At 47.9% G+C, this 13,951-nt stretch overlaps 1 long non-coding RNA gene across 1 annotated transcript; it reads left to right on the top strand.

The window, feature by feature from the left end:
- Positions 1-3,150: 3,150 nt before the first annotated feature.
- On the top strand, positions 3,151-7,290 carry LOC140844313 (uncharacterized). The gene is made up of 3 exons (XR_012122468.1): positions 3,151-3,607; positions 5,605-5,781; positions 6,735-7,290. It is a non-coding gene; the product is annotated as an uncharacterized lncRNA (long non-coding RNA).
- Positions 7,291-13,951: the final 6,661 nt, after the last annotated feature.

The raw sequence follows: 13,951 nt of genomic DNA, 5'->3' as shown, positions 1-13,951 counted from the left end.
ACGTCAGGGAAACATCTGCATCGGGGCCCCGCGCCCCCCTCGGGCCCTGGGACACGTCAGAGGGACCGCGAGCCGTCTCGTAATTAGGCAAATTGGTCTCACATTCCTCCACTAAATCCCCAGATCCCTGCAATTTTAGGTCTCCTCAGAAATGAAAACATTTGGCGACTGCGTGACCCAGGAAAGAAGCGGGGGCCGCTCTCGGCTGGAAAGCACCGATTGGGGGCAGCTGTGGGGTGCGGCCGCCTTGGGCCGAGAGGAACCTGCCGGGGAGGGCCGGGCGCCTGGGGCGCGGGGCTGCTTCCCGGGGCCGCCTGCGAGGGCACGTGGCCGGGGCCCGGCTCCCACGGCTCGGGGGTCTGGCTGCGGGCGGCGGGGTGGGCCCCATGGCTCTGACCCCAGGATCTGGGTCTGGGGCCCATCTGCGGGCAGCACCAAGGACCGTGGCCTGGCAGCAAGGGTCCTGGTGGAGAGCTGGGTGTCCGGGGCCGCTGGCTGCTCCCCTGGCTCCCACGCCTGCCCGTCTCAGGGGTCGGGGCCTCTGTGTACGGGCAGAAGCTTCCTTGCGCATCACCCTCCTCTGCATCTGTCCTGTCCTGTCGGGCCTCAGTCCCCGGGCTGTGACAGCTGCAGGGGCTGGGTGCTCACAGCAGGTGCCTCGCTCTGCACGCCCCTGGGTCCTCTCAGCCAGTGGCTCACCCTCGTCCTGGTGGCCCACCTGGAGGGACGTGTCGCTCTGTCTGGTGACCCAGGGCTGGGGTTGAGGCTACATCCGCTCATCCCCTGCTTCAGCAAAGTCCACAGGCTGAGAGCCATTTTCATATTTCAAAGTAATTGCCTAAAAATCAAAAGATTTTTTTGGCACATGAAATCACATGGAGTTCCAATTCCAGCATCCCTAAGTCATGCTGTGGGGAGCAGAGCCCCCCGTCCACTGAGGGATGGTCTGGCCTCGTTCTCGCAGTGGTGGCGGGGCTGAGAGGCCGCCACAGTGGTCGTGGGGCAAAGTCTGAAATGCTTGTTACTTGACCCCCTGGAGACAGCTTGCCTCACCCTGGCCTAGGTCCTTACGCAGAAGGTTTCTCAGGCCCAGAGTAGAATTGTCGTCCATCTTGGACCTCTTTCTCTATAACACTGCTGCCTGTCTCAAGATCTGGGGTTTCCAGAAATTCTAGCCAACGGCCAAATGTGTTCCTAGAACATGAACCTGCCATGGGCTTCAGGTGGGGACACCAAGGTGACTGACATGTGGTCTCTGCTTCAAGGGTGTCCTGAAAATCCATTAAGACACAAAGGTAAGGTCCTGTGGTACAAGGCTGGGAGCCTGCCCCTGGGCTCCGGCCCCTAGAGGGGCACCCGAGCACGTTCCTCGGCCTCTCTGCGCACCGCGTCCCATCTTCCAAGGGAACATGGTATAACCCAGTGGGCATGTGTCCTGTGCCTGCTGCCTTTTGAGAACGTAATTGCAGGTTTTGTGCACTCACCAAGCCCACGCGGAAATGCACGCAGAGGTCTGTACATGCAAACGAGCCTGCAGTGCGGCCAGTGGTGGGGGTTTTGTAAGAAAGTGCAGCTGGCTCAGGAGTGGGGGTGCTGTGGTCACCGTGAAGGAAGAGAAGGAACCCCACCCAAAATTTGGTTCTGGTATCAAGACTGGTGATGAGGCACATATACCAAGAAGTTTGAAGAGGCCTGTCACTTACATAATGAGGCTTTCAGCACGGCTCCAGGTAAGGGCTTTTGGTAAAGGATGGGGTTGCCCTGCATGGCAGTAGGTCCCAGGTTTGAACTTCCCACTAGCACCAAAGGAGGGGCACCACACCCCTTACTCTTACCTGTGTGTCCAGACGTGGGCACGGGTGGAGGGGAGGGAAGCTTAAAGCCGTCAGCAGCCAAACATCCCAGAGATGCCGTCACACTCTTTACTGTTGGGAGCATTTAGCTTACGTCTTCTAGGGCAGCAGGAGAATGTGAGGGGAGGCTGCAGAGTTAGAGGGGCTTTGAGCTGGGCTTTGCAATGCACAGGGAGTTGGCCTGACCAGGCATGGGGTCGTGGCCCTGCAGAACACAGCAGAGATTCTATGTTGCCCCTAGGAGGATGACTTCCCAGGGCTCTCTAGTCTAAAACAGAAATTTCCATAGTTTGGTGGCAGAATAGTAATTTTTAAGAAGACAGATAGCCTGACTCCTTTCACTGACAAGGCAGCAGCCCATTGCTCCAAGCAGGGATTGTTAACTGGCAGGGGATTTGGGCCCAGCTGCCTCTGGTCCCTGGGGCTTTGTGATGGATGCTCAAGCACTCGACAGGGGTGTCTGCTGCTTTGTACTGGGCCCACCCTCAGCAGACCCTTGACACATCCTGCTTGGGAGATGCTCACATCAACCTTCATCTGTTAGTCTGGGAGATGAGGATAAACAGCCATCATTCACCTGCCCCCATGGTCGGGCATCTTCAGGACAGCCTATGAGGCCCATGCCAGCATGCCCTTCCCTCCTGTTTGAGGAGACGGGAGCTCAGAGAAATAAGTAGCTAGGCCAAGGTCACACATGCTGAGGTGAGAGCCAGGGCCTGGCTCCCCGAGGAGCTCTGACTGCATCAGACTCTGTATGAACATCAGTACGAAACTGGGTGATGCAACGTCCCTTTAGAGCCAAAATCATTTCCTTCTGGCGGCAGAAGCACAGCCGGCCTGTGACTCAGTCTGATCTCGCGTTTACCCTTGCCCGGGGGCAGACTTTCCCTGGTGTCAACTGACAGCCAGGGCCTCATACTGGCAGGCCTTCACCACAGGCCTCCCCCGAAACTGTGAACCACTGAAGACCCTGCCTGGAATTCTAGCCTCTGAGCAGCTGTTTTCTGCCTGTTTCTCAGCATACATGCTCTGTTTAGGTGTCAGAATCCCTTAAGGGAAAGTCTCCGTGGCTCCCTTTCTCCTGGGCTTGTGGACCCTCAAGTCCTGCCTTCCTTGGGAGTTACATTAGTTGGGGGTCTCCAGAGAGTCAGAGCTAGTCAGTATACATACATGTGTTTAAAGAGACTTAATTATAAGGAACTGACTAATTCAATTATGGAGGCTGCTGAGTCGAAGCTCTGCAGGGTGGGTTGCAGATGGGAGATGCGGGAGAGCTGATGGCACAGATGACGTCGGAGGCCAGCTGCCAGAGAAGTCCTCTTGCTTGCAGAGGTCAGTCTTTTGTTCTGTGCAGGCCTTCAACTGATTGGACGAGGCCCACCCACCCTGGGGAGGGCAATCTGCTTTATTTAAGGGCCACTGATTAAAATGTTAAATTCAGCCCAAAACACCGTGCAGGGTGACACAAAACATAATCATTGCAGAAGAGTGAATGCTCATCTTGGGGTATTCAAAACAGGATTTTTCAAGAAGACATTGGGCTTGAAAGGCTTAGAGACACAGCAGGGGAGACTTCATGAACATCAAAGATCAAATGTGAGAGGCTGAGATAACAGATGCTTCTACTCTCGGGGAAACGGGCCCTGAGCAGAGCCTAGGAAAGGAAGGGACTATAGCTTTGAAGGCTGACGGAACAGCCCACCCCGTGGCCTGCAGCAATGGCGAGAGAAGAGAGCATGAGGGTGTGGAGCTGGGTGAGTCTGTTTTGTTATTAAAATTTACAAGACGGAAGAGTTCTGGGAGGGGGCAGTGGAGGGCTGCACACAGTGCGACTGGACTTAATGCCTCTGAACTGGGCACTCAGTCTAATTAAAAAAATGCAGTAAGACATGTATATATTTTTAAATGCTTTATTGGGGTATAATCGAGTACAATAAACTGCACACTTTTAAAGTGTATAATTCAGCAGACGCGACGTGGATTCACCCATAGGGCCATCGCCATGACCAGGAAATGCACACATCCATCACCCCCAAAACCCCTCAATCTCGTGGTGATCCCTCCCTCCCTTCACCATAAACCCACCCGTCCCCACACAGCTCCCAGTGTCCCTGTCACTGTGTATGGCTTTGCATCTCCAAGACATGTGGAATCCTGTTTGTACTCCTGGCCTGGCCTTTTTGCTCAGCACATCCGTTAAGGGCTCATCAGTGTTTCTGTGTATTTCACCCTCCTTGCCGAGAGGGATCCCCGGGTGGACGTCCCACAGTCACCTGTTGGTGGCCCTTTGGGCTGTGTTATAAAGGAAGCCGCTGTGGACGTCTGCATGTGCGTCCCTACGTCTGTACGCCCTCCCTTTGCTTAGACAAATACCTAGGAGTGCAGTGTCTGGTCATGCGGAAGGTGTACGTTAACGAGTTTGGAAGCCACCAAGCCATTCTGCAAAGCGGTTGCATCATTTCAAACGCTCGCCCGCAGCGTAGAGTTCCAGCTTCCCCCAGGCCTCCCGGCCGCCGGCGGCTAGTGCTGCTGCTGTAGCGTTCTAGCACGCATGGAATGAGGTCTCACGGTGGCGGTGATTTCCAGTCACTGACTACTCATCTTGGGCATCTTTTTAGGTGCCTTCTGCATATTTCAGTGAAGCAACTGGTTGCTGGATCTTTGCCCATTAATGGGGGTTAAATGGGGCTGTTTGTTTTCTTATGGTTGAGACTAGAGGGATATTTATTTATATATTCTGGATATGAGACCCTTTTCAGATGACCGGTTTGCAACTATTTTCTACTGGTCTGTGATTGTCTTTTCCCTAGTTTCCTTCTTTTTTGAAGAGTTGAAGCTGTAGTTTTAATTTTGATAAATGCCTAATTTATCGATTTGTTCTTTGATGAGTCATGCTTTTGGGGTTGGAACTAAGAAGTCTTTGCCAAGTTTGCAAACATTTTCTCCTGTATTTTCTTCTACAGGCTCTGAACTTTCATGCTGTCCTCTTGGACCTACATTTTAAGTTAGTTTCTGTGATTTTGCCCCGTTTACAAGATATTCATCTCAATTAATTTTATTTGCCTTTATTTTCTCTCAGGGATGTTTTGGACTTCTTAGTGTGCAGGCCTTACACACCTTTTGTCCAATTTATTCCTACAGATTTCATATTCATATATAATTTCAAATATTTTTCCAATCTTTCGATTGGTAACTGCTAGGCTATAGAACTACAATTGATCTTAAATAGCTTGATTGAGATATATTTCACATATCACAATTCACTGAAAGTATGCAATTTAGTGGTTTTTGGTATATTCACAGATCTGTGCAACTATGTAACTTTAGGACATTCTCTTCACCCCAAAAAACCATCCCGCTAGCGGTTCCTCCCCGTTCCTCCACCCAGCTGCTCCACAGTGGGCCGCCCCAACCTGCTCTCTGTCTCTGGACTTGCCTGCTCCGGACGCTCAGTAATGGATTCTTTATCAGATACACCATAAGATGACACAGTATAAGTACATATGTGGTCTGTCCTGACTGGCATCTTCCACTGAGCGTAACACGTTCGGGGTCCATCCAGGCTGCGCCTGTCAGGTCGTGGCTCTGTGATGTTCCGTGCGCGGCTGGACCACATTTGTTACCTCATTTATCAGTTGATGGACATTTGGGTTGTTACCATGTTAGGTCTGTTAGGAATAATACTGCTATGAACACTGTGGACAAGTTTTTGTGTGGACATACGTTTTCATTTCTCTCGTGGACTTGCCAGATCACGTGACGAGCCCATTCTCCATTCCGGGTAACCGCCAGGCTGTTTCCCAGTGTGGTCGCCTCGCTTCACATCCCTGCCAACGACACAGGAGGGCTCAGACTTCGCCCCGTCCTTGACAATATTTACTGGCTCCAATCTGCTAAGATTTTTGCACCTTATTTATGAGGAATATTGGTTTGTGGTTTTCTTTTCTTGTGATGTCTTTGTCTGGTTTTGGTATTAGGGTAGAATTCACCAGTGAAGTATTAGGGCCTGTAGTTTTCTTTTTTGGAAGGTTTTTAATTACACATTGAATTTCTTTAACAGATATAGGGTTATTCAGTGTATCTGTTTCTTCTGCAGAGAGCTCTAGGAGTTCGTGTCTTTCAGGAAATCTGTCCATTGCATCTAAGTTGTCAAACTTACTGACATAACATTGCTCATTATATTCCGTTAATATCTGTAGGGTCTGTGGTGCTGTCATTTCTCTCATTCCTGACATTGTCTGTGTGTGTCTCTCTCTTTCTCTTCATTGATTAGACTACGTAGGGAGTAGTCAGTTTTGCTGGTTTTCTCAAATGATGTCTGAGGAGGAATTTTGATGGGGCACTGGCAGGATGGGCTCAGCTGGCCCCAAACACCAGAGGAGAGATCCCATATATGAATAAACAAATGAGTGAATTTTCCCCATAATTGAAGGCTTTTTAAAAAAACCTGAATGGAGTTCAAGAAGAAACACACTGTCCACGATAAGCCTGTTACAGTGTGAGTGGTAAAGAGACAGTTCTAAAGCTGCCCTGGGAGAAGGATCCCTTCGAACAGAGTAATCACGAGGTTGGCACAACCCTCCCCGGACAGCGCTGGAGCAGGAAGGCAGGGGCAAGACATTTCACGCAAGGGAGGAACAGGACCGTCTCTATGCAGGAAAAACCATGCCTAAGAGCGAGGGGTAGGTGAGGGTGCAGCAGGAATATTCTTAGGCAAACAGGGACTCAGAAAAATTGTCCTACAAAGTCCCACATTAAAAGCACTTTTTAAGGAAAACGCGAGTTAAAGAGAAACATCCAGTCAGACCTTGAGAAGATGTGAGAAAACAGGGCAATCCAATAATCCAATATTTTTCTAAATTTATTATTATCTTTTAAAAGGACGAGAGCAAAATAAGAAAGTGCACCTGCCGGGCAATTCAGAGTGAGATTCCCACGCACCGGGGATGGGCCAGGGCGCGGGGAAGAGAAGGCACTGGCAGCAGAAGCGAGGCGCCCGCGGAGAAGAAACAGACGCAGTGGCACTTAAGAAACAGAGCGAACAAACTCGGGCGTCGTCACCATAATAAAACAAGGATGTATGATTTTTAAACCAGGGGAAGCGTTGGTCCAATGGTGTGTGGTAATGACAAAAATAAGAAGCAAGGGGAGAAACTGAGTGAGATAGAAAACACAATCTCAAGTAGCAGAAATGAATCCTCGCACAGTAGGGATTAGCAGGAGAGTGAGTGGATTACATTTCCCGACTAGGACAGAGGTTAGGGATTAGATTAAGAGATCCAGCAATGAGCTTTCTGCAGAGGGACAGGAGAACATATACCAAATGTCTGTGGACCTGAAGGGCGCCGGGGCAGCAAGCTCAGTGTTAAGCCCCTGGTGGAGCTGATATTCATAAATTTTTCTGATATTCTAAGGGTCAACATAAAGAACATATTCCTCCCACCACCAAAGCAAAATATTAGCAATTAAGTCACAAAAGGGATAGTTAAGATAATGTATATATAACACTGTGCTGTAAACTTGGGGTTAAAATACAAAGTGATTAGAAGTAGGGTTAATAAAAGCAGTGCGTGTTAGAATGCGTGGAGCACACAGACACCGTCCTTGCTGGGAAATACATGGCACTGAGTGAGTGAATCACAAATTATGACTTTATAAAATATCTATTCAAATACATTGCCCATTTCTGATTGGACTGTTTGTCATATTAAGAGTTACTATTTTTTAATATATTCAGGACACCATCCACTCTAAGCCATATGATTCGCAAATGTTTTCTCCCAGTCTGTGGCTTGTCTTTTCATTTTCTTAACGGGGTCTCTTGGACCACAAAATATTTTTCATATAATGAAGTCTGGTTTAATCAAGGTTTTCTTTAACAGCTAGTATTTTTGCTGTCATTTCTAGGAATCGTGCCTACACCACGGCCACATGTATTTTCTCCTGTGTTCCTGTCCAACAGTTTAGTCTGAGCTGTTACATTTAGGCCCGCTTTGTGATTCCTTTGGGACCTGCAGCGGGGAGGGCTTCAGATTTATTCTTTTGCATGGGGATATCCGGCTGTCTCTGCACCATTGTTGAAAAGACTATTCTTTCCCCATTGAATTGCCTTTGAGTTTTTGTCCAAAATTAGTAGACAATAAATATAAAGGTTTATTTCTGAATTCTCAATTCTGTCTCACTCTTCTGTATGTCTGCCCTGGTGTTAGAACCACCCTGTCTTGATTACTGTAATTTTATAGTAGGTTTTGAGATTGGGGAGTGAAAGTCCCCTCATTTTGTTCTTTTTCAAAATGATTTTGTCTATATTGGGCCCTTTGTATTTCCATATAAATATTAGGGTCTATTTGTAGATTTTTGCACAAAGGTCTGCGGGAATTTTGATGGGGATTTTATTGAATTTGCAAATTATTCTGGGGGAGAATTGCCACTGTAACAAGGCTGAGTCTGGAGTCCGCGGACCTGGAGGGTCCCCCAGTTTGCTTAGGTTCTCCTGGAACCTTCCTGGCTGTGGTTCAGAGGTCTGAACGCACAGGCTTGTACTTTTTGTATCACATTTATTCTTACGTGTTTTATTCTTGTCAACACAATAATGAATGGAACTGTTTTCTTAATTTTATTTCCAGATTGTTGATGGCTGACAGAAATCCCCCTGATCCTGTATCCGTCAGCTCTGCGGGCCTTGCTCATTAGTCCCAGAGGGGTGTCCTGCTGACGGCCCTCCGAAATCTTTGAGTCTGTGATGCTTTGTCTCTCCCTGATTTGGGGTAAATCTCAGCCATTATCTCTTCAAATCGTTTTTCTTGTGTGCTCTCTCTCTCTTCTTCCTAGAGCCCAGGTCACACATATGCTGAGGATTGTGAAGCATCTCACAGCTTTCAGATGCTCAGTTCAGGTCTCTCTCCCTGTTTTCCTCATAGATGCTTCCTTCTGGGTGATTTCTATTCATCTGCCTCCAGCTCGCTGATTCCTTCCTTAGGTCTGTCCAGTCTGCTCATGAGCCTGTCACAGAATTCCTCGTCTATAACTGTGCTTGTGTGTGTGCTTGAGTAGGTGTGTGTAGGTAGGTGTGTATGCTTGAGTAGGTGTGCGTGTGTGCTTGTGTAGGTGTATGTGTGTTTGTTTATGTGTGTTTGTGCTTGTGCAGGTGTGCATGTAGGTGTGTGTGCTTGTGTAGGTGTATGTGTGTTTGTGTATGTGTGTGTGTGCTTGTGCAGGTGTGTATGTAGGTGTGTGTGCTTGTGTAGGTGTGTGTGTGCGCTTGTGTAGGTGTATGTGTGTTTGTGCTTGTGCAGGCGTGCGTGTGTGCTTGTGTAGGTGTATGTGTGTTTGTTTATGTGTGTTTGTGCTTGTGCAGGTGTGTATGTAGGTGTGTGTGCTTGTGTAGGTGTGTGTGTGCACTTGTGTAGGTGTATGTGTGTTTGTGCTTGTGCAGGTGTGTATGTAGCTGTGTGTGATTGTGTAGGTATGTGTGTGTGCTTGTGTAGGTGTGTGTAGGTAGGTGTGTATGCTTGAGTAGGCGTGCGTGTGTGCTTGTGTAGGTGTATGTGTGTGCTTGTGCAGGTGTGTGTGTTTGTGCCTGTGTAGGTGTGTGTGTTTGTGCTTGTGTAGGTGTATGTGTGTGTGTGCTTGTGTAGGTATGTGTGTGTGTGCCTGTGTAGGTATGTGTGTTTGTGCCTGAGTAGGTGTGTGTGTGCTTGTGCAGGTGTGTGTGTAGCTGTGTGTGCTTGTGTAGGTGTGTGTGTGCACTTGTGTAGGTATGTGTGTGTGTGCCTGTGTAGGTATGTGTGTTTGTGCCTGAGTAGGTGTGTGTGTGCTTGTGCAGGTGTGTGTGTAGCTGTGTGTGCTTGTGTAGGTGTGTGTGTGCACTTGTGTAGGTATGTGTGTGTGTGCCTGTGTAGGTGTATGTGTGTTTGTGCTTGAGTAGGTGTGCGTGTGTACTTGTGCAGATGTGTATGTAGGTGTTTGTGCTTGTGTAGGTGTATGTGTGTGTGTGCTTGTGTAGGTGTGTGTGTTTGTGCTTGTGTAGGTGTGTATGTAGCTGTGTGTGCTTGTGTAGGTGTGTATGTAGCTGTGTGTGCACTTGTGTAGGTATGTGTGTGTGTGCCTGTGTAGGTGTGTATGTAGCTGTGTGTGCTTGTGTAGGTGTGTATGTAGCTGTGTGTGCCTGTGTAGGTGTGTGTGTGTATGTGCCTGTGTAGGTGTATGTGTGTTTGTGCTTGTGTAGGTGTGTGTGTGTGCGCTTGTGTAAGTGTGTGTGTGTGTAGGTGTGTGTGTGAGAGTGCAAGGCGGCATTTCTATCCCTCATCTGACCGTCTCTGAGTAGGACTCCACTAAGTACAGGCTTTATGGAGGGACAGTGGCTCCTTCCACCTTCCTTTTTGTCATCTCTTAATTTCAGGAGTGCCAGACATGGTGCCTGCGAGTAACAGAGGCTGGAATGCATTAGGTCCCCTGCAGGCCTGATTCTTTTCCTGTCATTTGTGTGGGATTTGTCGGTCTAGTCAGGAGGTGACCTGGGTTTGGGTGACCAAAGATAAGGCACCAGAGAACAGAGATAAGCTGGCCTTCTCTCTGACGTCATGGGCTTGGAGCCCTTCCAGCCGAGGCTGCCACCGCCCTGCGCTCAGCACGGGGCCGACCTGGGTGCCAGCACGTCCCTGCCCCACAGCAGGCCCCTCATGCCCGCACCACGGAAGGGGTTTTCTCCATGTTTCTTCTCCTCCATCCACTCTTATGCAACAAATACTCACTGAGTGCCTGTTACCTGCCAGGCACTAAACAAGTGTGGGCGATTCCAGGAAGAGAGGAGCAGCAGTTAATCGATTCATGTAACCTTGAAGCTCCATGGATGATAAACTCTATGAATATTTCAAGTATAAGTCACGAAGCCTTCTAAGTTCAACAAAGTCAGAGGTCCGAAAGCTTAAAGCTCAACATTCACTATTCAGAAAAAAGGAAAAATCTTGAAAAGCTAGCATGACCTTTGCCCTCTGAAAGATGTCCATCAGAAGTGACATTAAACTCCCCATGCAGATGCGACATGAAGGGAAGAGCGCCACCTGTTTCATGTCACAGTGTTTGGAAGACAGCACTGCGGCAAAGCAACAAGTAAATACAACTCAAAATATTGAAAAGGAAGAGAAAAACACCAGAACAAGTCAAAGCTCAGTACAAAACACCACGAGTCACACAGTGTACAGAAAATATCATGTGACAACATATCCCATTCATAAGTTAAAAATCATAGAATACCATAAATGCCTTGGAGAAAAAAATAAATGAAGAAAACATAGTTCAAAAAAAAAAGTCTTAGAGAGCTTATTCTTCCTAAGAAAATATTTAAATAAATGCAGAGAAATAGCATGTTCCTCGACTGGGAAGATGCAGTGTAATTCAGTTCTCCAAGGGCGAATCCAATTCCATTTAATTCCATTCCATTAAACAAAGGACTATTTTTATCTTACCAAGCTTCCTCTCAGATCCTCGTTAAAGACTGTGTATACAGAGTAGCTATTAAAGTTTTGAAAGCAAAATATAAAGGAAGAAAATGAATAGAGATTTCCGGGACAGATAGCGCAACAAGTCACCGAGGCCAGTAATGAAAACAGCAGCTTGTTGATTGGAGATCGGATAGACTGATGCCCGGCTACTCCGTCAAGTCCCCCGTCACAGCTCAGGGTCAGGCGGACACGACATCCTGGCTCAACAGGAACTAGGCACGATTACCGCCGACATGGCACGGCAGCTACTGCCAGTTCATCTGGAGGACAGTGATTAGATCTGGACTGAGACACGAAAGAAAATCAAAGAGGAATGGAAATCTAAACAGAAAAAATAAAATAGGAAGTTCCTGACAGGACACGCACAGGAATGTTACTGTAATCGTGAGGGAGGAAAGCTCTTAACATGGCATTAATGCAGAAATAATCGTGGGAATGTTGCAGAGACTTGACTCTTTCAAAATGAAACACCTCTCTATTGAAAGTACAATAAAAAAGAAGTATTTCAGAGTAAGAGTAGTTACTTCTGATAAATGTAACCATAACAAATCAATAACCCTCATATCCACACTGATCACATAAATCAGCAACTACAAGATCCGGCAACTGAACAGCAAAATGGGCTGAGCACGCAGAGAGGAGACTGGCCAGGGGGCTTCGGGGGACGGCCGGGCTCGGGGTCGGCGTGTCACCTGTGACGTTCTCCTCGTAAATGTAGTCATGGAGTAAGCTACACTGATTGCTTTTACATTTTATTTTCATCCTTCCTAAGTTGATCTGTGTACATTTAACACAATGCCTATCACAACACCAGAAAAAAATTTTGTAGAAATAGAGAAATGGATTCTAAAAATGTATATGGAAGGGCAAAAAATACTGGAAGTGTTAGACTTTAAAAAAAAAAGAAGAAGAGTGAAATTGGAGGCATGCACCACTCATTTTAGGACTTTCTCTGAAACCACAGTGTTGGAGAATGTCCCCCTGGGGAGACACAGACGCACAGGTGAACGGAGAGAATGATCGAGGGGAAAGTGTAGCCTTTTCAGCAAATGGTGTCAGAGCAACTGGGGAGCCTCAGGCAGAAAAAAAAAAGAGAAAAGACCCTTGACCTAAACTTCATGCCACCTTATAAAAAATTAACTCAAATCGGATCACAGATTTAAATACACAAAATAAAACTTAAAACTATGCATAGAAAACTTAAGACTCTTCAGGCCCTGGGGCTTGGCAGAGTTCTGAGACACAACATCAAAGGCATGAGCCTTAAAGTTTTTTAAAAAAATCAATGAATTAGGTTTTGTCAAAAAATAAAAAAAGCTTTTACCCTGCAAACACCGCTGTTAACAGGATGAAAACAGAAGCTACAGGCTGGGAGGCAGGGAGACGAGCAAAGTGGTTGGAAGAGCGAGGAGATGCCTCACAGAGGGTGTGGGGTCTCTCAGGACCATGTGGAAAGACGTGCACACCCACAGCCACCGGGCAGCACACACTAGGACCACAGCAAGCTACCACATCACACCTCTTAGAACCACTGAGGTGAAACAGGACGACAACGCTCAGGAGCGTGGGCTGGAGGGGACAAACAGCTGTTGGGGATGCAAATGGCACGTCTGACAGTTTCTTCAAAAACTAAGCATACACTTACCATGTGACCCCGCAGTCGGGTCCCGGGCATTGATCCTGGAGAAATGGAACATAGGTTCACACACTCAGCCGACATGACCGTGCTCTAGGGCTTCAGGGGTAATAGCCCCAAACTGGACACAGCTAAAGTATCCTTCCGTAGGCGAACGGCTAGTCAAACAGCACCAGGACATGGGGTACACTTATCAATAAAGAGAAACTACTGATACACACACAAAGTTAGATGGGTATCCAGGGCATCATGCTGAGTGAGAAACCCAATCTCAAATGGTCACATACTGTACGACTCCGTTTATACATCACCCCCAAAATGTCAGGATGATGCCCTAGGAAATAGGTTGGTGGTTGTTAGGAGGCATGTGGGCGAAGGGGACTGTGGCTCTGGGGGGGACGGCCCCAGGATCACGATGTAGGTAGGTAGGGTGAGCCCCTGGGGCAAGTGGTTGAACGCAACCTAGGAACCACTAATTTTGAAACTTCCTGTGACCCTATAAATATTTCAAATCAATAAGTTTTTTAAAGCGGTATGTGTTTTTTAAAAAGAGCCTCTATCGTCTGCTCCTTTTCTGTAACAAAGGAAGTGACATAAGGTGTACCTGCTTCTTGTCATTCTTGCAGAAACCACAGGGAAGGTGGACCAGAACTCAGAAACTGGGGCTCAGCGTAGGCAAATTTCATTTCTGGAGACAATTTAGTGTTTTACATTATCAAAAAGATAAAATTAAATAAAATCAATAGAGATGGAGAATAAGCAAAATAGAGTAAGAGTATATAGCATTCAGGTGTGGGAGCCACGGGCGCAGACAGCGGCCCCGGACACCCAGCTCTCCACCGGGACCCTTGCTGCCAGGCCACGGTCCTTGGTGCTGCCCGCAGATGGGCCCCAGCCCCAGATCCTGGGGTCAGAGCCACGGGGCCCACCCCGCCGCCCGCAGCCAGACCCCCGAGCCG

Source organism: Manis javanica, chromosome 11 (assembly GCF_040802235.1).
Source record: "Manis javanica isolate MJ-LG chromosome 11, MJ_LKY, whole genome shotgun sequence".
NCBI lineage: Eukaryota > Metazoa > Chordata > Mammalia > Pholidota > Manidae > Manis > Manis javanica.
This window is presented reverse-complemented; position numbering and strand designations above follow the sequence as displayed.